A 24,038-nucleotide genomic window follows, 5' to 3' on the forward strand; every position below is an offset into this window, starting at 1 on the left:
AAAAATTAGTTACAAATAATGCTATTAGTAAAGTTTTCTGTACTCTAAAAGTTAGTGATAGACTTAATATAATGGCTGATAAGAAAAAACCTCGACAGGTAACAATTTGATCCTGAAAGCCAACATTCCAATTTCAAGCACGTGCTAGTCTGGAGCATGATAATCCAAAGCCAGTGCAGCGGACAAGTCTCTCAAACTGCACAACTTTGCTGAGAAGACAGTTTGGTTGACAAAATTGGTTTTAATTCTGATGACTGTCAACTCACTGCATCAGCTAATACAGTAACTCTACAATAAACAAGTCTCTATGTAAAGCACAAAGAAAAAAAAGAAAAATGAAGTCACCACTAGACTAACAGTCACCTATATTCACGGTCTGGGCACCATTTCTACTGAAGAAATTAAGACAGTTTATTACCTTGTATTTCCTCAAATGGACTGTTTCTCTCCCCCTCCCCCAAACTATAGTCCCTGTATTAATAAAGAGAAATTAAAAAAAGAAAGCTTTGCAATCCAATGTAGATTCCTCTAATGACTAGCCAGCAGGAGTGTTCAAGCACAGCATAATCACTCCTCCACTATACCCATCACTATTGTATTAAACTGTAATTTACTTGATCTGCTTCTAGGAGTCATTTATTATATTCTGAGTTCTATGGATAGTGATAGTGCCATAAGTGAAGCTATAAAAAACAAACTCTTATCAACTAGACATATATTTTTATTACATAAAAATTTGGTAAATATGAAGATTTATTACTTGAGCAATGCTCTACGAGGACATTGTTTATACAGTAAAGTGGAGGTGATTTTTCTTTTTCAGTCTGCAGTTTCTTTCACTTGCTTCTTGCACATCATTTAGAAGCTGAACTGGTTACGGATTTTTAATGTAGATGCATTTCTCAAAGTGAGATTTAATTCTTGACAAACTAAGATACTCAGTCTTTTAAAAATAGGACTGATGAAGGTTGAAATACATTATGGTGCTAGTATATGCATGGTTTCTTTACACATTAGTGAGCAGTGATAACACACAAGGAAGTTCCATTTCTTGAACTGCCCTGCACCTAATTCCCTGATAGAAATTTGTGAACAGAACTTTGTGAATGCTGAGATTTGAATATAAGACTGGATTAAAGCCCAAAGCTTTACATTGGTCAGTTAAAGCTGTGCACTCTGTAGGTGTGAAACAGATGTCATAAAAATCTGCTTTTTCAGTTTTAAGGAATACATTATTTTTGCTCTGTACTTAACAGAACTTTCTGGTAAAAACAGATTTCTAAATGATCTGTCACTGAATAGGAAGTTGCAATCAACTAACTGGACTATGAGATAAACTTTTCAAGTACTCCCTGATGTAAAATACTCATTTTATATTCTTCAAAACATCCCTAGTAACACTGTAAATAGAAGTATAAGAAGAAAATTAAATACCTAAGGAAAGCATATACATCAAACTGTTAAGTGTAACTGCCTGAACCCCCTAAAATATGTTAACGCACTATAGGGTAAACCAGACCAGAAAAAAAAGTTTTGAAGATTACAGATGCACTAATCTTTCTCCAGTTTGGTGGTACCCTATTGTGCCTTTTTTATTTAAAGAAAAAAAAAAAAAAGCCTGCATGAAAAACACTGTTACTTAGTCATATACAAATTGACAAATTGTTACTGTAAATGAATGACTTGAGACTTTTCAGTCTATATGATTTTTATGGCAGAAAAAAATCTAGTTTCATGCCAAGAATCTACCTCTTGCTTAAAATATATTCCTTACTCAGAAACCAAGATTCATATTTGCCTTAAACTGTGCCAGGAGAGAATTTTGCAGCTACAGAAAAGCCTGTGTCCCTAAAACCCTCAGATGAACACACAAGCCCCTGAGAGATCTGCATACAGATGTGTCCTGCTCTCTGCCATCTCTCTCAACCTGCTCAGTCTACCTGCGTAAGGCAAAAACAGTGAAAGTCAGTCAGTCCAGCAAGCTGGATCATTAAGAGAGCTAACTCGACTGAACTACTACACCAGTTGAATCAATGCAGTCATGATACAAAAAAAAATCAAACCGATTTTCCACTTACATTTAATGAATTCTCCATTTAACTGTAAGATATCTTATATTTGTAATTACTTCTATTTCAAGTCTTAGTAGTTTTGAAAGTGCCTGGTTTTCAGAAAAATAACTACTTTAGAAAAGAAGAAGCCTCCCTCACCCTGCCCACACATTTCTTCTGATCATACCATCTTAAAATTCACACTACCTAAAAACACTAACATTTACTATGAAAACTCAGTCAGTTGTAACAATATTCTTATAAAAAGCGCTAGATTTTCCTCATTGTATTTTTCTTTACAAAAATTTAATAAGTGTGCACATGGTCTACAGGTTTGCCTCGAAGGCTGATTTCATAATCAATTTAAAACAACTTAAGTGCAAGCTGCAGCTGAATTGGGCTGTGCTGTCCTCCCGTCCCCCCCACCCTGCGTCCCCATCCCAGCCAGATGCCACCACCTCCCCCAGGCCAGACTGGCCCCACACAGCTGATTTGGATCAGTGCTCTGACCTGAGCCATGTGCAGCCACATCAACAAGGTTGGCACCGAGAAGGTATGCAGCTGCCACTTTTCGGTAGTCATGCGAGCAGGTTTGCATAAAGCAATTGGGAAACCATGGTCCAACAAAAACGATCTGCCAGCCTGCCCCAGAATAGCATGCAAGATGGCACACGTCATGCAAAACAGCAAATGCTTATATAAACCTAAACAAATTGTCATATATGCTATTTAGCAAATTATACTTTAATTTTCTCTGTATATGTTCTAGATCAGCCTTTTACAGAAAATTTAATGCTGCATGTACAAAAATCTACTTAAAAACAGAGGTTTATGGCAGTTTTTTTTAATTATTAATTTTATTTCCTGTGGTAATCATGAATCATGGAATTCTCTCAATCGTGATTAATGGAGCAAGTTACTCCCTACTCCTACAGTGTTGTTTGCTTCGTTTGAAATGAGTTATCTTAAGTCTGGATTCTACATATCTTCTTCTCATAAAGCACCTACTGTGTGCTTAACTGACACACTCGAGCAAGATTCCTGTATAGTATAGCACAGAGATGTTCTCCTTTTGTATGGGATCAACAAAACTATCCACGTTATTGCACATCTAAGTCTTGAGCCTTCAGTGCACAACAGGGGCACTAAAGAATAGCTGGGTTCTGATATAGTCAGACAACAGACAGCTACAAAGTTTAACATTATAGAGATTAGACTTCAATAAATTGGTAAAACAGAAATCAGGATTTTCAACGTTCAATTATTTGTTTTCAAGAGTACACCACATGGCTGTATGATTAAAAACCAAATTAGATCTTGATCATATAGCAATACACTACAATGACTCACTGAATACAAATGTCAGCATGAGATCTCAGCGAAGTTAGTTTATTTTTAATATGTTGCTCAGGAGCAGCCGAACGCAAAAGTGAAAGAAAAACATCAAGAATGAGGCTCTTCACTAACTAAACATGCTTATCACAGGACGTAGTGGCAAACTGACGTGGTTCACCATACAAATGTACAATAAAAAAAACAAAACATGAAAACCCCCAAACTCAGTAATCAGCAAAACAGTCTAAGAACGAAACAGTTAGTGGTAAAAGTCTGGATTCCCCTTCACCTTCCAAGTTGGTAAATGTGGTCCTTAACAACAAACAAACAGTAAAGAATCAGACAAGTTCTCTAGTAAACAGGGCTGGACTGAGCTACTGCCAAGAAACTGTACAACCTTTCACTACAGCAGATTTATGCCATTTGTCAAAGAACACGTTTCTTGAGTAAACAAAGAAAAAAAAATCAAAACCAAAACAGAGTCTTTCAAAATATTCCACATCCGCAATTTTAGTGGCTCTCCTAAACTCAGCAGCTGGCCAGAAATAACATGGCAAAAATCAACTGTAAATATATTTGACAACTACTTACAACATGTTGTATACAACTTTTAATGATTTTACTTTTTAAGTTGACATCTACAGGATTCTCCAGCTAAATGTAAAACTTCTTATAAGACTTCTACATCAAGCCCTGCCAACCTAGCTAGTTTTGCTATCTTAAACACCATGGAAGAGGGGGAAAGAAATACTGCCCTCATTCCAAAACCCACCTTACCAATTTTTTTTGTCAACCATCAATATGAAACATTTTTATACCACGATAAAATGGAAATGACTATAATGTTAATGCTAACAGTGTTAAAAACAAGTCTTTACAGAACACATGACACAGCTAAATAAATATTCCTAGGCATCCACATTCAGTTCTGTTTGTCCACATTTTGAACACGGATCTGTTGAAACTGAACATTGTTGCAGCCTAGTGTCAGAATCAGACAGTAAGAGGAGCCCAGTCTTTTAAACTTCTTTCAGTCAGGAAAGTTTCCATATCTAGTATATTCAGATCTAAAACCTGCAACTTTTTTTTAAAGAACTATTAAGCATACCCTTCAGGAGACGTCAACAATTTATTTCATTGACTAACCCCCAAATCCTAAGATGTTCATTTCCATTCTGTTCTGCACAACCTATTTATCTGAACAGGGGCCAGAACTGTAGATATGTTTACTCAAAAACCCAGAAGATTTCAGGTAAGCATAATACAAAGAATGGGAAAATATATTCAGATACACCACTGTGAAAGATGCCTGGAAAATGTGCAGGATCTCCCTTTAAAAATGGACATCTAAAATGAGATAGAGTCTATACATAAATACTTTTTCCATTTATTCTGTTTACTAATGCCTAAGAAAGGAAGCTTTATGTGCCAAAAATCAATTGATCTGGTTCTGATCACTTGATCAATGATAAGTTGCAATATAATGCCCCCCCCCAACACCCTTAAAAAGCACAACTCTGCTTTCAGTTTCTAAAGATGGGACATGGGTGGGTAACTGAAGCAAGAATGTTTATCACGGCATATACTTTTTAAGAATGACAAACTGTTAAAAATGTTTGAATTAAATACCAAGCTGTAATGAAAGCTCCCAATTCTGAGTAACTGCTTGATTGAAAATAATCACTACTGGGAGAATGACACCAGTTGACAAGAGATTTAAGCGACCTTATTAGTAAACTCATGGGTTTCGAACAAGACTGATGACCAAAAAAGGCGTTTAGCATGACTTCCTTTTCTTGATCAGGCTCAGAAGATTATATTACAAGACATGTGACCTTTTAGTTCAAATACAGCTTCCCTATGTTACATTTTACTGGACTGGCATCATCATAGTATAACTTTTGTAGCAGCCACTAGCCATATATTAATTTTTTTAAAGCTCTATTGCTTTCATGAACCCAAAGAACCACCTCATCCTGATACTCTCGTAAGCCTCCCTCATACCGTCTTCTGGACAAGGACTGAGTAACAGCCTTGCCCTTGAGCCGGAGCACGTGCCTATACAGGCATATGCTGACAAGCAAGCTCCCTTGCTGACCTTTCCACACTGGTAGAAGTGAAGGCAGCTCCAATCCAGACAACGTAGCTCCATTACTCTATCATTGGCCTCAAGGTAATCAAAATCTTGCTCTCAGCAGGTCCTTAGCTCAGGCACAGTTCAACACTGCTGCATTTTAAAATGTATGCAAGTCCCATGTCCAGTCAACCTGCCCATTTCAGTCAAAATAAGCCAGACTGTACTCATCCATACAGAAAAACCCAGAGGCACTGAAGATACAACCTTTGGTTAAATCAGTCCCCCAAACCACAGGCCATCCAGCCAGAACGGCAAAAAAAAAAAAAAAAAAAAAAAAAAAAAAAAAAAAGACAAAACAAAACAAAAAAACCCCCCATAATGGTATCACTACTATTCTCTTTCCTAAAAGGTTTTAGAAGAGGAAAAGTATAGCAGCAAGAAATTAAAAGCACAGCAAGGGCCTTGCTCATTTTTCGAGAGTATAAACCAAGCCCCCACTTTACATCTTGATTCTGTCCCACTGAAGTGGCAATAAGGCATTGTATTTGCAGGTACCAGACGCAAAGAGGCTGACTGCTTGTTCAAACTGACAATCCTAAACAAAGCCTTTGCTACAAGTTTTGCTGTTCATCTCCCCCTGGTGGACCAAGTAGAGACAGGGGAAACTTTGCTCCACCTAGAACAGGAAAGTTCCCCTCTAGAATCAAGCAAGTTTCATTCTTCTAGTTATTGGGAAATCCACATCCTAGATGCATCAGAACCAGCAAGACTATCTAGAATGAAGGGGTTTCTGAGACATCAGGATGGCCAGCATGTGGCCAAGTGGGCAGATGCTGCACTCTTGTTCTGCAACCCACTGAACACTTAAAAAAACCAGTTATTATTACGCACACAGAGATTTCTCTGGATTTACCTGCTGTGGCAGCAGAAGACAGAACTAGAATTCTGTTTGCACACAAGGATGGAATAGAATAAGTTATAAAAGAATAGCCATAATTACTACAGGCACATCATGAGAGATCTGCGTCAAATGATGAATTGTTCCTTCACTTTTATGCTGAAGATTTCTTCGAATCAGTTTGCCTCCATATTCTGACAATATCCCCAGGGCTTCAGGCAAAGAAGCAGAAAGACAATGTTTCAATCATCACTATGAAAAGCCAACATAATTCAGAGATGAAGGACAGCATATCTGACCTACACACAACATATGAACCTCTCCATCTTAATTACAGCTTTATCAAGCTAGTCAAATCTATTCATTCACTGCAGTATTTGGACCTTACTGGACAAGGAATACAACAACAGAACATGTGGAAAAATACCAGAATTAAAATCTGTGGAAAATACCAAAATGAGAACAACTTAGTCTTTTTTTTTTTAATAGAAAATGGAATTTTAATGTCTGAAAAAACACGAGATTAATCTTGTGTCTTCCTACAACAAACAATCTTGCACTGAACGTACCAAAGATCTGAGATTTACTCACTCAGACATTTCCAAAACTCTTTTTTCAAATTGTGACTGGCACAGTAAGTCTCAACTACAGGTACATTGTAATTTATAGCAACAGTGGCTACATGCTTCCATTTTGTATTTTCTAGGCCTTCCAAATTTAGCAATGCCTACATTCTAGAAGGATGTATAGCACAATCTGAACAGCTTTACAGGGTTATACTTTTTTTTCAGACATTTCTCAACGCATATTAAAGTAGAACAGAGGTTAAAATAAATGCACATGGATGAACTGCTTCAACATCAAATCAGATCTACCAGCTTCAGCATTTTATTCTCGCAAGTCACCATGGTGACAGATAAACTAAAAGATGTGTCTCCTCCCCAGTCTGAGGTTCGTACAAGCTGAAAACTGCCACTATAAGCTTTTTCAGGATGACAACTGCCCTGTTCAACACTTGAGGTTTCTTAAGTACTTTTATTTCTTACTAAAAAAAAAAGCTTGAAGGTACTTTCTACAGGCAATACTAAACACCTCATCTTTATACAAAATGTTCAAACTTTCTGCAAACTTAACTGTACTAAGACTTTGCCAATCTCAATGAAAGCTAACTTGGTCAACATGGAGGAAGCAAAAAGAAAAGTCTGTATATAGAGCAGAAATGCAAATAATGACCACACTTTTCTTGGAGATTTACAGATTTTCTTGCAGCCTTACAGAATTTCTGACTTCATCTGGGTCTTGTGGTAAACACCCATCTTTCACACTAGCGCTAGAATAAGTTTTTCTGCCTTCTTCAACCTGAATTCACTGCAGGATACAGCACATATACTTAATTCACTGTGAAAAGAACTGCCTTAACTTCTCTTGTGAAAAAAAATCTAATTTAAAAGATCACATTTTCTTAAATGTACCAAGGTACTTAATATTAAGTCTCTTAAACATACCAGTAAAACCACTCACATTTCACTTGGAAACACCCTGGAATCTATCAGATTAAACCACAGATTTGCAATGGCTATGCATCTGTATACATAAGCGCGTTATGTCAGTATTTCTTCCAACAACGTCAGTCCATTCAGGGAGCTACTTTCTTTAGATGATGCTTGGCTTTAACAGTTAGGTGTCTCTGAAATGATCAACCAGTACCATTATGGACTCGAATGTTTTCTTCCACTATGTATCATGCTTCATCCATCTCGTCTCAACAACCTTCACTACAATTCCACATGGCAACTTGTGTTCTCAGGAATGCAGCAGTGGTATCCTACTCCCATATTGCGGCACTTCTAAAAACCCATGCATTTTGTGACATGTTTCTCTTGTATACTTACCCTTCCCCCCTTTGAAAGGACTGAATCTGAGATATCAAACCATCCAGCGATCTAGCCAGCACGCAGATTTGCAAAAGCCAATAACTCTCTTTTAGGGAACGATGCATCTGTGAAACATCACTGGCTTATCATACTCTTAAGTCAGCTTCTGGCATATGGTTGCTCTCAGACAGGTTGCCTTGTTGTTTCTATTCAAACCAGTGAGCTCACCGGTGACAGGCTTTGAACTCACCTAATAAGATGTTTTTAGTGACAGCAAAGTTCATAGCTTTATTTCTGCAGAGTCACCCCTGATTTACATTCCAGCATATTTATTTCATTGCAGGTTCCCTTAGCACATTCTTCTTGATGTCCTGCATACATTCCCATCTACTGCGAACCTGGGGATTGCAGCAAGTTTCCTTGCAGGAAGGCTCACCCCTTAACATCCAGCTGGTATCTGGCTCGACAGCTTGCCATCTTACCCTGGCATGAGCAGAAATGATGGAAAACTTCCTCGCCAGATGCAACAGGGAGAATCAAGTCCCTGGGAGCCATAAGTACCAGCATTTTTCTAGATTTAAACATATCACCTTTTGATAGCTTTCCTGAAAGTTACTTTCTTAGTAAGGTAAGTCAGGTATAGACTTCACTACTATTTTTTTTTTTAATCTAAATTTGAGGTAAAACCCACCAGAGATGAGGCAGTTATCAGCACAGAATTTAATTCTCCCTGATACAGATACTGGGAACGGGCAGGCAAGTGTTCTGCATACCGACAGAGGTGTGCACTCCAACATGCTTCCCTTCAGGGAATGCCTCAACTGTTTCCCATTCTGGGGTGTGGAAGTAATAATCAAATTAACTCATCTATAGCAAATGCAGACAAAACAAAAGAAGGATTATTAATCCAGTGTCACAATACTTCAAATAATGCTCATAATACAACGGCTTGTGGAAGAGACTGAGCTACAGTTACTCCAGTTTTTCTCAACGTAAAACTAACCTAGCCAATCTTGTAGACATAAACAATACTGTTATACCAATAAAAGAACACATCCCTAAACCACCCAAATTTAATACTGAAAAAAAGCACCAGTGACATGACATGAAAATCCAATTTTTTCCACTATTAAGTTTTATGTAATGCTTATAAACAGTGAAAAATAATAATAAAAAAACAGTTTGAAAATATTTCTAAAAGAAAAAGTTTAGAATAGCAATACAGGCACTGGGAATGAAAAATCGTAGTGTTTTTAAATGTTCAAGTCATAGACAGCTAACATTTCTAAAAAAAAAGGAGGCTTTTGCGGTTTCAAGGCCTGCGTGTTTTCCTTTGTTATTCATTAATAACTTTTGTGATCACTGGTCTACGTGAATTAAGCTTCACGAGAGTCTCTAAAATAGAGCTGCTGCTAAAGCAGATCACCACAACCAAAGGTTATATGACTGCAAGCAGCCTCCCAAGTCACTTGCTATCCACCAGCAGCTCAAAGCCAAGTATTTTGCTATGCTTATCTGAGAGGGGCTACCGCTCCGTGTGCTAGCTGTGTGACGCTGGACTAGCACACTAGCTGGTTGCAAAATGTGCTGCTTCTTGCCAAGCTGGCAGGCCAGAGGTAGAGGAGAAATCTGAAGGGGGAGGGGAGGGGACCAAAGGAGAAAAAGGACAGGAGCTGAGGTTAGGGAGTAATAAAGCCGTGGGAGACCAGGCTGTATTGGTTTCGCTCCTCATGGAACTGCCAGTTCTTTTGAAATGCGCTTTCCTTTCAGATGCATTAGGTATTGCATCCTGTTGCATCCTGCACTTACCTGACTCACAAGAGAAACAGTTTTCATACCTAGTAAGAAGCATGCCAGTCGCACTAGCTTAGTAGATGATAAGAAACACAATGGATATGCTAAGAGTAAAATTCCAACTTTTTCACCTAGAAGTGCATATTAAGTCAGCTAGAAACTGTAAAATCTTTTTTTAAATCTAATTACCATCCACTAGAAGAAAAAAAAAAAGAGGGAGTTGAAATTTATAATTTTGCGTATTAATGCAGAAATGTAGTATTCAGTTCCCAAAATATTTTTCATGTTTTTAGTGCAAGAATACATTGCATTCTTATTTTCATCATTATTATCCAATATACTTACATTCTTTACCTCTCTAAAAGTCAAGGAGCAAAACAAGCCCAAATTCTTTTGGACAAGATGGACTTTATTTTATTATTTTTTTCCTCAAGCATGGGCACCACTCTGTGCCATAACTTCAAATTTTTAAATAAAAACATAACATTCAACTTTCATCATATCATACAAACTTTTTTTTAAGAGTCAATAAGGCATACTACAAAAATAAATATGGAGAGGAAATGAAGGTATTTTCTAGAACTATTTATAGTAATCCAGTCATGCTGAACTGATTGTATTTCCTCCTATACTGAAAATGCACAGACAGCTGCATACAAAATAGATGGCATCCACTTTCAACTTACAGTGAATGCAAAAAATAACAGGTAACCATACCAGTAACTATACTAACATTGCTTTCAGTTTACCGGATGAAAGAAAATTTACTGATACCAAATCTTGAAACTAAAAATTTGTAAAGACAACCGTATGTATCTGTGGAATACATTCACATGTAAGAGCCCCCAAAGATTAAACTGATTTCTTAAAAAACTTTCACGTCATTACAATATTTATTTTAATCACTTAGACACAAAGTAAATTGTTGTCAGTATGAAGTTGGTTTGGATTTTTTAATTAAAATAAGCCTTACTGTGTAGTTATAACCTAAAATTTCTCCCAAGTGTCTGGAAACTGGCCAAGATCTATTGGTTTCTTTTAGATTTAAGATACAGCCTTACAAACAACAGAAGCTGAACTCTGAACAGGGATACCTAATACTTTGCATCATGTCTTTGGTAAGTTATGCTTTTTCTACCTGACTACCTATTCATTTTAAAATTTGCTAGCTTTGGGGTCGAAAGGGCACTCTAATTTATGTGGACAGACTAACCCAGTGGACAGGCCACCTGAAATCAGTTAGCTCAAAAGTAAATTAAAGACATATTTGGCCACTCTCCCATTTCTTCCCATGGTCTAAGGCAGTAACAGAGAATTTAGTTGCAGTGGTTTCATCATACACCATGTTTAAAGCTCTGAAATTCCCCTGTGTCAAGAGAAGAGGTCACGATCATGGAAAACACTCATACACCTGACTATATCGTGGTATTCTTCTCTGTGCAATATTTCCTCCGGTGAACACAATAATGAAATGCTATTATGAGACTGGACCAGATATTTAACCTTTTCCTATCTTTTGCAACTCTGACTATTGTCAGACTGAGTAACTCCACTGGAAGTGAAAGGAATTACTGTTTTGGACAGTAAACAACAAACTCTCACAGAAACAAGAATTGTGGAACTCTGCTTCCTTTGATTAATTCTGCATTTAGCTTTGATTCTTTTCAACTTTAATTTTGTATCTAAATTATCTCCAGTGCACATATTTATTTTAATTCAGGCTATTACTTCATTTGACTGTTAGGAAAAGAATTCATTACACTCAGATTGGCAACAGAAAAGCATATACATATGGCTTGCTAGAAATATTTTGTTCAGAAGCAGGTGCTGCACATGCAGCAAAACTTAGTAGCATTCCATAAGGATCCATTCAGTATTTTTCTCTGTATTGTGTAAGCAAGGCGGGAGGGATGGGGGGGGAAGAAGCAATAATTAACACTCCCATGTTAAAATAGCTGTGGAATTTATGGGGAAAAAGGGTGACAACACTCAGTTTACAATAAACTAAATACAACAAAGCCTCCCCCATCCATAATGTTGTTTATTCCAGCTATATTTATTCTGTCCATTTACATCAAAGTTACTAATTTACAGAGAACCTGTGGATTTCCCCACCAAACATTTTAAGCTTCCACTGCCTTAGATCATTAATTGCTAGCACTATTTTCCTCAGCATATATTGAGATTTAAACATCCAAGCACTTCCATCATGACTGTATCACAGATTCTTCCCCCTAGTGAGAGAACCTCAAGAGTTCTACTGACAAAAATAATAGCATAAAAATCCCTAGTGGGAGAGTAGGAAGGCCACAGATATAACCCCAAGCACACACATCCTTGACGTTTCAAGGGAATCCACAAATTGTTCCTGAGCTTCTTCACCAGTTTGGGGTCTCCCAAGTCTGTGAGCAAGAGTCTCTCCATCATGATTAGCTCAGAGTGCATAGTAAGCGCAAATAAGACATCAAGACATGTTTCCCTTTAAGAAGAAAATTCTCATTTGTTAGTATACCATTAGAATGCAAGGAGCATAAAAATACAGAAAGCTCTTGCTTTGGATGTTGTATGATTTTGTCTGTCAGGTGTATGAACCAAGACTCCTCTGGCTATCTTTGGTTTATAAATGCACAATAAGCTAGCAATATCTAAAAGTAGACAGGATATTAATAACTGGCAGTATAAAATGCACTTCAGGATACTTCTACCTCTGCTTGGCCTGAAATTTGGCTTGTTTCTACAGCAGTGCAGGTCCTGTTAGTTATCCTGATTACATGCACACTGTACTTTCTAACTGGCTTTCATAGAGATCATTCAATTTGTAATTCAGAATAGGACTTCTCAGTTAGCAGGGTTGTTCTTTTTGGAGGGAAGGAAGAAGACTAACGACCACATTACATTCTTACTGGCTTCCACATAATTTCTAGAGGCACTCTATATGGCATTTATCCATCTTAAATAACACAAAATCCGGACCTCTCAAAAACTATTTGGTTTTACTATTATAACACCCGTCCTGTTCTTTTGGGTGGTTTGCCAGTAATAAAAATCTTCCCAGACATATTCACAGAGTAAAATTAAAAACAAAAACCACACTGTACAGCTAGCTATCACCTTTTGCCTGCAGCACCTCAGGGTAGCACATGGTTCAAAGCTTTCAAAAGGGCAGAACACACCGGACTCCTGAAACATCAGATCGAGAGACTCGACCTTAATGCTCCAGATACCACATTAGACCACTCATGCTGCTTTAAGTCACACAGGCAACAAAATTAATTGTTGATTGCTCTCCGGATGGCAAAGGTAATGGTATACTTGAGGAAAGTCACCACGGGAAATAGAAAGGACAGACAAGCTTTAAAGTAAGAGCCTCTGAGAACATGCTCTTGCATCCCATGTTAAGCCTTATCTTCAGAGTCAAGATCAAAAGTGCCTAGAGATGTTCTCATCAGAAAGACCTTGACTTCATAATTCATCCCCTGTACAAAAAGCACATTGATTTTAGGTACAGAATGCAAGCAAGCAGATGTCTTATGCTGTCAAGAATGTGCTGAAGACATAGAGAAATATAAACCTGGGGAGTGCAGAGGATTTAGAAGTTTCAGTGGTCCCAAGTTGGGGTGGGGAAGGCTGGGGTGGGGGTGGGGGTGGGAGAAAGGAGAGAAGGGAAGTACATAGACAAAAACACACATATCATATCTTCTGAAATGAGAATGCAAAAGAAAAAGTAACAGACATCCTTAGTTTTTCAATTGATTCATCAAATAGAGGTTAGAAAGAGGATATAAGTCTGTATTGCTTAACCTGTAAAAGGTATCATGAGAATAATTTAGGGGGGTCTTTAAAAAGAAGAGAGGAGCTTTGCTTTTTTGTTTTAAAACAGAACACTGCAAAAAACCCCAAATATTGCATGATAAATTACCTCAGGAATATAAGGATAATGAGGGGACCAACAATGTTGCATAATTCTATAGCAAAATGCTATTTTAAACCAACTTCCACAGCAGTATTGTGCTTCACGTTTAAAATAGCCTTATACGCGTGAATATTTATAAAATATGACTTTATACTCTGAAGTTCTTAATAATTTATAATAATTAAACATCCTTCAGAAGGTACCAAACAGTTTTTATTATATCTACACAGAATAAGATCCTCTTTCTTTTACAAGTAAGCATCGTCGACTATAGTCCTTCTGGGGAGGGTTGGTGGAAGGGGGGAAAGTCAGTCCATGCTAGTTAGTTAGATTCCTAAGCCAGTAGAGGGAGCAAATACAAACCAAATACATTATCTGCTACAAAACAACTGGGCCTGCAACACACATCTCCGCAACAAAACAGGGCTTACTTTTAATTAAACTTCAATGGATAATAGATGTCTAAGCAACTGTGACTTATTGAGGATCATATTTTCAGGTGATATTGAATTATTTTTCTTGAAGTCTCTCCCCTTTTTTCTTTTAATATTTTCTTAGTACTCTTTAAAAGGTAAAGGAGTGTAATGGCAAAGATTCACAAGTACTGAACTTGACTGTGAATACTAGTTAAAATGAAAAGCATGTTATAATACAGGACAACTCATTATCTTCACACAGTACATGTATTTTGCTATCAATAAGATGATTAGAATGAGTATAATGTCTGGAAAGGTTTATCAAAACAACAATCTAAAAAAGCAGCTGTCTCCAAAGTCACAAAACGCATTAGGGATCTAAATTCATTAGCTGTAGCTTCTGCACATAAACAGAAACATCCTGGATCTGACCAGGAAGCTGCTTGACTCCCACCTCACCTCCCACAGGGCATGCTTCAAGCATAGCCGGCACCTTTCCCCTGGAAAGGAAAACAGGGGAAATGGGAGCAGATCCGGCTCTTCCCCTGACCTTCTGCCTGGAATGCTCAAAAGCACAAACCTGAGAGCTGGCGCCCCCGGTCTGAAGAGATTCAAGCTCCTGCCTCCCCTGGGGAGCCCTCACAGCCAGGGGATAGCCTAGTTTGCTTGGGGCACCTTTCTCCCATTTCAAAGTTGGACCTGAATCATCCAAAAAGGAAAGGTTGCAGAGAGAGAGGTAAAGCAAATCAGAACAAGTCTCAGCCTGATGAAGAGCTGTGAATGAGCTCGTGTCCTTCAACACCAGTTTGTATTTTTTTTTTAAACCTTTAGTCACTTCTGTTAAGAACAAAGGAAGAAAACAAACAAACAAACAAACAAAAGACCCCAATAAAGCCACCAGACCGGTATCCAAGTTTCCTTCCTCCCAGCTCACTGAAGTTTAATGATTAATGCAATATCAGGGAAGCTCCTAAATCTTGAACTGTTGAAGCTGAACCACTGTTCAGCCAACATAAACAGAGGAGATCCTCCCTACTAGCCTATTTCAGTCTTTGATGCTAGATATGCATCTCACTGTGCTAAGGCTGTGCAGACCCAGATTTGAGGTCTCCCACTTCTTGGATGAATGCTTGAACGAGCAAGAATACATGCCAAACACGTTTCAAGAAGAACATTCTGTCACTTCAACTTTGGTTTTGAATCAAGCAGACAGACATGCTTGATGTACAGAGCCTTGTTTCAGACATTTTGGTTCCAGAGCACGGCAAGAATTCAGGCATTCTCATGGTCTCTGCTTTTGCTATTGGCTCATTTTAGACAAATCTACTCAAAACACATTTTGTAAATTGATTTTCAGAGATGTTTATTTCTATTTCTTGGATCACTCCTTCCTATTTGCGCATAGCTCAATGCACACGTTGGAAAGTGCATCTAGTTCTTTCCTGGGTCTCACCTTGGGTTCACAGAACAGTAAAGTAGGAGCAAATTTTTTTAGTTAACAGTCAGTATTTTAAACTGAAGACCTATTTTGTTTAAATTTAAGCAAACCCCTTTGTGCCTCTCCTTATAACAGTGTTGATATAACTTATGGGTTAGTAAAATAAAACAGTTGTAGCAAAAAGAAAAAAAAACCTCCCTTCTACATCTTTTTTCTAATGGGGAGTGCATTGGTATGTGCATTTAATGACCATCTTTTAAAGATAATACTGGCTGCTTTCTGCTACAGTGTCTATGCTAATGCTTTTGTAAATCAAATCTTTCTTAGTGATAGCCTCCCCTCTCAGCAAAATCTTAAGGTGGAATCATTCAGAAGCAATTATTTAGGCAGGTCTCATTAAAAGAATTAAATGGCAAAGAAAGAGCCATGAAGTCCCACTCTCTCTCTCTCAAAATGCAAGTCAAGTTTCAAAAAAAAAAAAAAAAAAAAAAAAAAAAAAAAAAAAAACCACTAATCCTGTGGGGTTGAAGTTGATTTTCCCCCTCACCCACCCCAAAACAGGAAAACTATGAGCTTGAACTCCAGAACAACTGCAGCACACTGCTGGTCTAGACAAGACCCAGCAGAAAGGAGATTCTATTAGAATGATATGCTGCAAATATGTATATTTTTTTTTTTCCAAGAAAGATCTGTGACTTTGGATCATTTTAAGGTAGTTTGTCTGTTTTCAGTCAAAATAAATAGTATATTGTTTAATGCTGGACACATGCTTAAAGACCTAAGCAGTAATAGGGGAGTAATGGGCAGGGAGAGAAAACCCCACCAAAATAAACAAACAAAAACACTCCTCACCATTAACAACTTACTACTACTGATTGTGAGAGCTCTCTCCACTTGTATTCTTAAAGACAAAATACAAAACATATATACGCCTAACTCGAGGAGGGTCAGATCTGGCCAAAAGGTTTCAAGTTTGTATGTAAACAGAGAGTTCAGCTAATTAGGATCTAACAGTTCTACCCTGCAGATCGCTGTGTAATAAATCTCTGTTTCGACACACCTCTGAAAGCAAACAAAAAACTTCAAGGAAATGAAGAGACTATATACATCTGCTGAGCGTATTCCAACTCCTACATTTATCACAACTGCTGGGAGGGGGTTCAGAGGGAGAAATACTCATATTGCAACAATATTCCTGACTTAAAACTCACCTAAGTTTTTGAATGATTTTCTGTCTGTTAATATTTTTGCCCCATACTTAATTTGTATACCAAATAACCAAGCATACATTCAGGAAAAAATAGGCAGCAGTAAGGCTGTGATGTATGTCCTGTGACATGGGTCAACTGTAATCACAGCAAGGTGTGAGCTAATGGTTAAAGGAACACGAAAATTGCACTGCTCCTGACAAGCTTTTCAAATTGCTTGGGTTGGTATGAGGCAACCCACTATTTTTAAGAGGGTTTTGCATTCCCCTTGATTTTTTACTACCATCTATAAGGACATCTTCTTGACAATGGAAAAAGCAGTAGAACACTTCACTGAAAGATATAAAAACCATGAACTGAAGCGATCATGGTCACAATGACTACTGTGTGATTTCCTCAGCAAGCTGTGCTCAATGCTTTGAGTAAATAACCATTTTTTTGCTTCTGACTGACTGAAAATACTTTCAGAACTGACTCCACACAGCCCTAATTTGTGTGTGTGTGTAGGAGGGGGGCAGCATGAAAATCCTGAGCATTATTCAGCTGTTTGAGCAGAAATCAGAAAGTACATTATATTTTTAGCAATCATGAAAGACATGTTATGGTAGAAGTAGATGCGATAGCACTGAAGTGCAAAACAACTGACTGGACGCATCATCTATATCCTTTACATTCTTTGGCCCTTACTGAAAGGTTTTAACTAGTATAACAAGAAAGAGCAGCTAAAGAACAAACACCTTCACGTATAAGGCAACAAGCCATCTTTGATTTTATGAAGAAAAGCATTACCATTATATTACTATTACATGCTGAGGCCTATGACACAACTGACTCAAAACGCACGTGAAATGCGGAACATAACTTTGAGCTTCCTTATCCTACCTCACTAAAAGCAAAAGACAACATTTTTTACACAGAGTAACTCATGAAAAAGTGGTCTGCAATTTGGCAAAGTATTTTTTCTTCTTCCACTGAAAAAAGTACCAAAACATTAATTTGCCAGGGATAGGGAGGGGTGCGTGTAACAGCTCAACTTTACATTGCATTCGGAGAAAATTAACGTCGATTAACACCTGAGTAAGGTTGAATAACTTCAACCAGACAGACAGTGATTGCATGGGCTCTCTTGGAAAGAATGATGTTCAAACTACACTGCAAATTGGTGAAAGAGGGACTTCAACCTGAATTTATCACCTGCCAGGATAGCAACTCAGACTCCTGGAACGCATTTTCCATCTCTTGTTTTTCAGTTATTCCTGGCTGTAAGTTCACCTTACGTTGGAAAATTAGACTTAGGCTAAAAATATACTTTGAAAAATTTTCTTTGCATCATAAAACAAAGAGGTTTTTCACTCCTAAAGATTTAATGACCAGCATATTCAGGGAAAAAGTTTACAAGCAACATTTCAAAATCCCTGCTTTTCCACTATGTTTTGCTATTCTTACTCTGTTTTACAATAAGCAACCAGTATTTTCCTTTCTTTTTTTTAATATATATATAATCCAATTGCAAATTGCTTTAAGAATGTTGTGCAAACGAAGGCATTAGTAGAGAGTAAGGTAGTACCATATATGGGAGTAAAGCTGTGAGAACCACATGTCAAAAGTGATCAGAATACTATAAGCAAAGGTTAAAGAATAAGGCAATAACTACATAAATACACTGTTGCAGAACTGTCATCATGTCAAAGGAATGCCTTGATTTTTCCTGAGGATAAGTTTTTTGGCAAAAAAAAGGGGGGGGGGGGATTTTCTTACTTCAACATATTCTACTTCCATCCCTCTATTTGCAAGACTTTTAAAGCCAGTAGGACCAAACCTCTCAAGGGCATTTTGGAGACTTGGACATTTAGACAGCAACTACAATGACTTAAGTCAGAAGGGAGTTAACACGAAAAACAGGAATACAGCTCCAACCAGTATTTTCTTAGAGGGCTGGCAGCAAACTGTCAGATGCATGTGTGACCTCAAAACAACCTTTTGCCAGATGCCTGTTTAACCTCTTAAAATTACATTAATTTCTAAAAGGACTGGTATGTTTTACCATTTTCTTCCTTTGGTTATGCAACTTAAGAATATGCACTTAAAAGACAGGTTGAAAAGGGTTGATTTTGCACACAGTGTTTTCTTAAAACCTCAAAATAATAACCTCTAATACACCAGCACATACGTGAGCTTTTTTTTCCTCCCCAGCAACATAACTGCTGTAGAATTTAAACAAGAAATCTTCAGCTTCTGTCCTTTCTCCCTCTTAAAGTCAGTGTTCAAAACCCAGTAGCTTTCTGAAATAGCTGTGAAGGGCCAAGACAGTATTTAGCCTAACCGGCAATGTAAATACAATTTTTATCATAAAAAATACATTATACATCATATGTTGTAATCAATAGATGCCAACACAATGATTCATATTATTCAGATTCAGAAATTGCCTGTATGCTAGCATTTCAAGAAAGGTATTTTTGAAAATCTAAAAATAAGCAAATACAAAGGATGGAAACATCATGAATATGTTTCAGGGGCTAAAACCTTAAAAAGCAAAAAAAGAAAGAAATGAAAAGTAGGTAGGTCATGTATACTAAACTGCTAAAAATATTGAAAACTGATTTGTGGCTGAGAGAACTGTTTATAAAAATCAAGAGATATACAAGTAAATGACTGATGGAACCTTTATCAAAGTATATTTTTTTGTTGACAAAGCATTAAAAAGAAATATAGCTTTCTTGGGCTGTGCAGAATCTAGGAAAAAAATTATATCCTTTAAGAAATACACCTACTTATGCAGCAAAACAATGAAGTTCAGTTGTTCTGTAACCCAGTTCCTTTAATCTGCATAAGAGATGCTGACTGAGTTCACTCAACCAAATCACTACTGGCTTTCAGAATACAATCAACACATGCTTTTCAACAGTATTAATATAGCATGAAGCTTGTGCTCCTAATTATTCATGTTTTTGCATTCTGTTTTTCCCCCTGCTGTAAAATATGCAAATTTACTTCTTTGTGTTATTTAGGTCCCACATGGGCCTCAACAGATCTGTTTGGAAGGAATTACAAGCCAACATCTAGATACATGCTGTCAACATTTCAAGCTTCATTATTTTTATTAGTTTGGAATGCCATTATAGATTTGATATTAGGCTTTAAAATGCTTTTTATAAGTCTGTTGAAAACCTACAGTCTAATAAAATCGTGTACTGATAATTACTACTACCCAACTGTGTGTGTGGGGGGGTGTGTGTATGTGTTTGCATGTGAGTTTCAGAGAAAGAGACTGAGAAAAAGCACTACAACTGCAGAATACAAGAGAAATCACCATCTAGCGGTACTATTGAAAAATGCAGTTTGTTTTTGTGTAAAAACTAGCACCCAAGAGGATTACTTTGACTTCATTACTGAATGAAGGGTAGCCATTACCTCTTAACAACCTTAAAAAAAGAAAAATCAGTCAGAGAGGACTGTTTCTTCTGATTTCTTCCCCCTTCCTGTGCAGTCAACTCTGACTGTAATATGCAATGCCCAAATGCGCTATTAACTCTGTTTAAAGTATAAAAAAAATCAGAAAGCAGCACTTCAAGAAATAGGTCATTTAATACAGTAACTTTTTCATGTACATCAAAAGTGTTCATCTACATTGGCATAAGCTGACATTTAAAGCATTCTTTAGATAAACAGTATTAAAAAAATTTCCCAAAATCTCAGATTATTGTGAAGTTAGCATTAAATATTTTTAAACTTAAACAAGAAAATGAAATAGCAGTTTGGTTTTTGGAAAACTGGAACATTGGAAATAAGCACACAAACACTTACTGCTATATTAAAAACATATGTAAAATAAGCCCATTGAGGCAGAAAGTGAAAGGGCATTTTGAGACACTTTTTTTTTTTTTTCCCCAACTGGCACAAAGCCCTGTGCATTTCTTTAACCTAACAGTGTATTCAAAAGTACTGCAGCATCCTAGCCTTCCATACCAGCACCACTAAAGCTCCTTAAGTATTAACAAAAAACTGCATGGAGATTCACAGGATTCTACTACACATTACTAACAACTCCCAGAAAGCAAACAGCAGCAGCAACACTAAGAGTTTACAAATCTCGTGATAATTTAATGTCTGAGGTGTGTGTATACATGGTAGAAACCAAAAAGCTATTAGAATTGCATTAATAAAGTAGTATAGGAATCGCCCTTTGATTTGGAAGGATCAGTGTATTAAATTTACCTTTCATAACATACTCACTCTTGGAGATTTTAAAACTGCAGATTTCTCTCACAAACAGGCATTTCAGTTCTTTAAAACATCTGTAGAGACTTTACTAAGATCAGTATTACATGTACACTAAAGATCTTACTGTAAGATCAGTTTAGACAAAGGGTGACAGTGTGAGCGTCCCTTAATTCAGTATGCAAGTTATCCAATTCCTCTTTCCACAGTTAAAAAAAAAAATAAGACTGTGTATGTAGAAAAAATTCATGGGAAAACAGAAATGGGGGGAAGGAGGGGGAACAATATACATAATACTGCTCTTCAGAAAAACAGAATCAAGATTTCCAGAACTGAAGATTGACTTTTGTTGCTCATTTTGCTTCTCTACCTCTTCAGTACAGACGACCTCCTAATTTGTTAAGGATGCTATTTTGCAATATAACTGTAGTAACTGTAGTTAAAAAAAGGAAACATTCGGTTGGCTGTAAATCCTACTTTTCTCAGCCCCACAGCTGGGGGAGGATGCTCCTGCCTACAAATGAGGATGATCCTGTATGAAGGAATTATAATGCTGAATTAAATCAGTAACACATATACTGAATGCATCAGAGGAAGGTTCAAATACCTCGCTGTAGATAAAACCAAAGTTTGTATGCCTTGCAGAGATTAACTTAAAATAGGAAGTCACACCTGCCCACCAAAATTTGGAGATAAAAAGAATATCTGCTATCATCGTAATTTATCAAACTAGTTGTATAATCTTTTTGCATCCTGTTAGGTTCTTGACTTTGTCAACATGCAGTAGTGATAAATTCTACAATACCACTCATCTCAAAAAGAAAAAAAAAAAAACTGAATTTTCCACCTTTCATCGAATACTAGTTCTCTTCTACTATCTTAATAAAAAAGAAATATTTGCTTTATACTGTATTTCATCTCACTGGATGAAAAATGGCTGTTTCCCCCTCCCTTTCTGAGAAGTTTTATATTAGTCCAAATCTGACCACATTTGTTTTGTAAAACTCCTTCTCTTCAGACAGCAGCATTAAACATAAGGTATACTTTGGTTAATTCCACAGATCCAGCACGTACTTAACTACCACAAGTTCTTCTCCTTATTGGGAGATTTCCAAATATTTTATCTCTACGTCTATGACTGTTTATGTTCTCTTGAGAGGAAACATAGTAGGCAAAAGTGATGTTTGCTCCAATAGAAAGAAGTGTAACAAATACTTGTTAATATAATTTTTGTTTACTAGTTCTTTACGGCCTTCGAGGATTTAAGAAAGCACAGTAGGGAAAAGGGAGGCTTTGAGAGCAGAAGTATTACTTCACTATAAAATCTGGATTATTAAATTCCTACTGACCCTTCTCACCAAGGTCACAGCCTCTCTGCTTCACAGACAATTGTTCCACTCTGAGGAGAATCCTGTGCCTGCTTTTCTTTTTCTTTTTTTTTTTTTCCTCCTTGGATACCACTTTTGAATCTCCAAAAAATTCTCCATCCAGATTGCTCAAATTTAGAAAAAACCCTTCAGGTAATAATCAAGTGCTTCCTGCAAGTCAATAATAATATTCTTTATCATGTGTTGACTTGGTTTGTCATCATGGTTTAAAGACAGCTTGGCCTTTAAACACAACTGAAAAATAAACAAAACATACTTGAACTCAGGTATGGTCTAAGGTGCTAAGGTGCAGATGAAGAATCACTCAAAGATCAGCACTGTCTGTAGATACTAGCGATGGAGACACCCACCCTGGCACGCGGGGTCCAGAGTGCATCAGGCTCTGCAACCTCCTCTTCCCACTCCAAGGATTTGGCTGCCTGTACCCAAGACCAGGTGTTGTGATGCAGTCCTGAGCACTTGGACCAGGGTCCGGTGGGCAAAGAGCTGTGGGAAGCCTTGTTGGGGACGACCTCTGCCTCTTGGCTCAGGAGTTATATTTAAGCTCAGGCCCTTGCTTGTGGTCCCTGCATGGGCTACGTTGAAGAGATGCCTATGTCTGCTCTTGTACCTTGGTGACTCTGACCAGCTGACTTGACTTCCTGGCCTGATCTTGGACCTGCCCCTTCACTATGGACTTGTCTGCCGATCACCAGACTCTTGAGATCTGATGGGATAGTTGCGTGTCAAATCAACTAATCTGTCTTCTATGTGGCTAGCAATAGTAAGAATGGATGGCAGATTGGCATTTATTTTACACAGTAAAAGCCTCAAAATATGATAAATTCCTCAAAAATAGCTATTCTTTGAGATCCCCAACCTAAATGAAAACAAACAACAGCATTCAGAATGTTAACTTTAAAAACAATTTGTAATGATAAGGCAAGCCCCTGAAATAAATGTTCATATCACTGCAACTGATTCACCCTTTAAAACCTATTGTGTGTGTTCAGCATATCCCATAAGCCTCTCTTCCCTTTCCAGAATGATAATTTTGCCAGTTACAGAACAAGTATTACTTTTACAGCTTCACAGAGATGAGATGACCAGCATCTGGGAAATAGGTGAAGTGGTAGTTAGGCATAAAACTCTTTTAAACATTTTAATATTTATTTTATATAGAGTGAATTACTAATTCTTTTTTCTTGCCTCCCACGTATGCAGTATTTCCCCAAAATGGGAGGAAATGGTGCAAAATTGGTTTTTGTGCTTCAGAAGTTGTCCTTCCAGTTGAAGAACTTCATTCAGAGATTGAAATTACAAACGTATTGATATTCTGCAAACAAAAGTAGATTTTGAATATCACAATATATAACACGGCTTGCAGGAGTGACAAAAAAAAAAAAAGAATAGCAAACGTAAAAAACTAATCCTCAAGATTTGACA

General features: G+C 37.3%; 1 protein-coding gene and 1 long non-coding RNA gene across 2 annotated transcripts in view; one reads left to right on the forward strand and one right to left on the reverse strand.

The window, feature by feature from the left end:
* UMAD1 (UBAP1-MVB12-associated (UMA) domain containing 1) overlaps window positions 1–24,038 on the reverse strand; it is an 81,978-nt gene that overhangs the window by 48,775 nt on the left and 9,165 nt on the right. The gene's annotated exons all lie outside the window — the stretch shown is intronic.
* On the forward strand, window positions 8,593–20,185 carry LOC135327483 (uncharacterized). Its single transcript, XR_010387660.1, has 3 exons — window positions 8,593–8,863; window positions 11,072–11,147; window positions 20,016–20,185. It is a non-coding gene; the product is annotated as an uncharacterized LOC135327483 (long non-coding RNA).

This window comes from Dromaius novaehollandiae, chromosome 2 (assembly GCF_036370855.1).
Source record: "Dromaius novaehollandiae isolate bDroNov1 chromosome 2, bDroNov1.hap1, whole genome shotgun sequence".
Classification (NCBI taxonomy): domain Eukaryota; kingdom Metazoa; phylum Chordata; class Aves; order Casuariiformes; family Dromaiidae; genus Dromaius; species Dromaius novaehollandiae.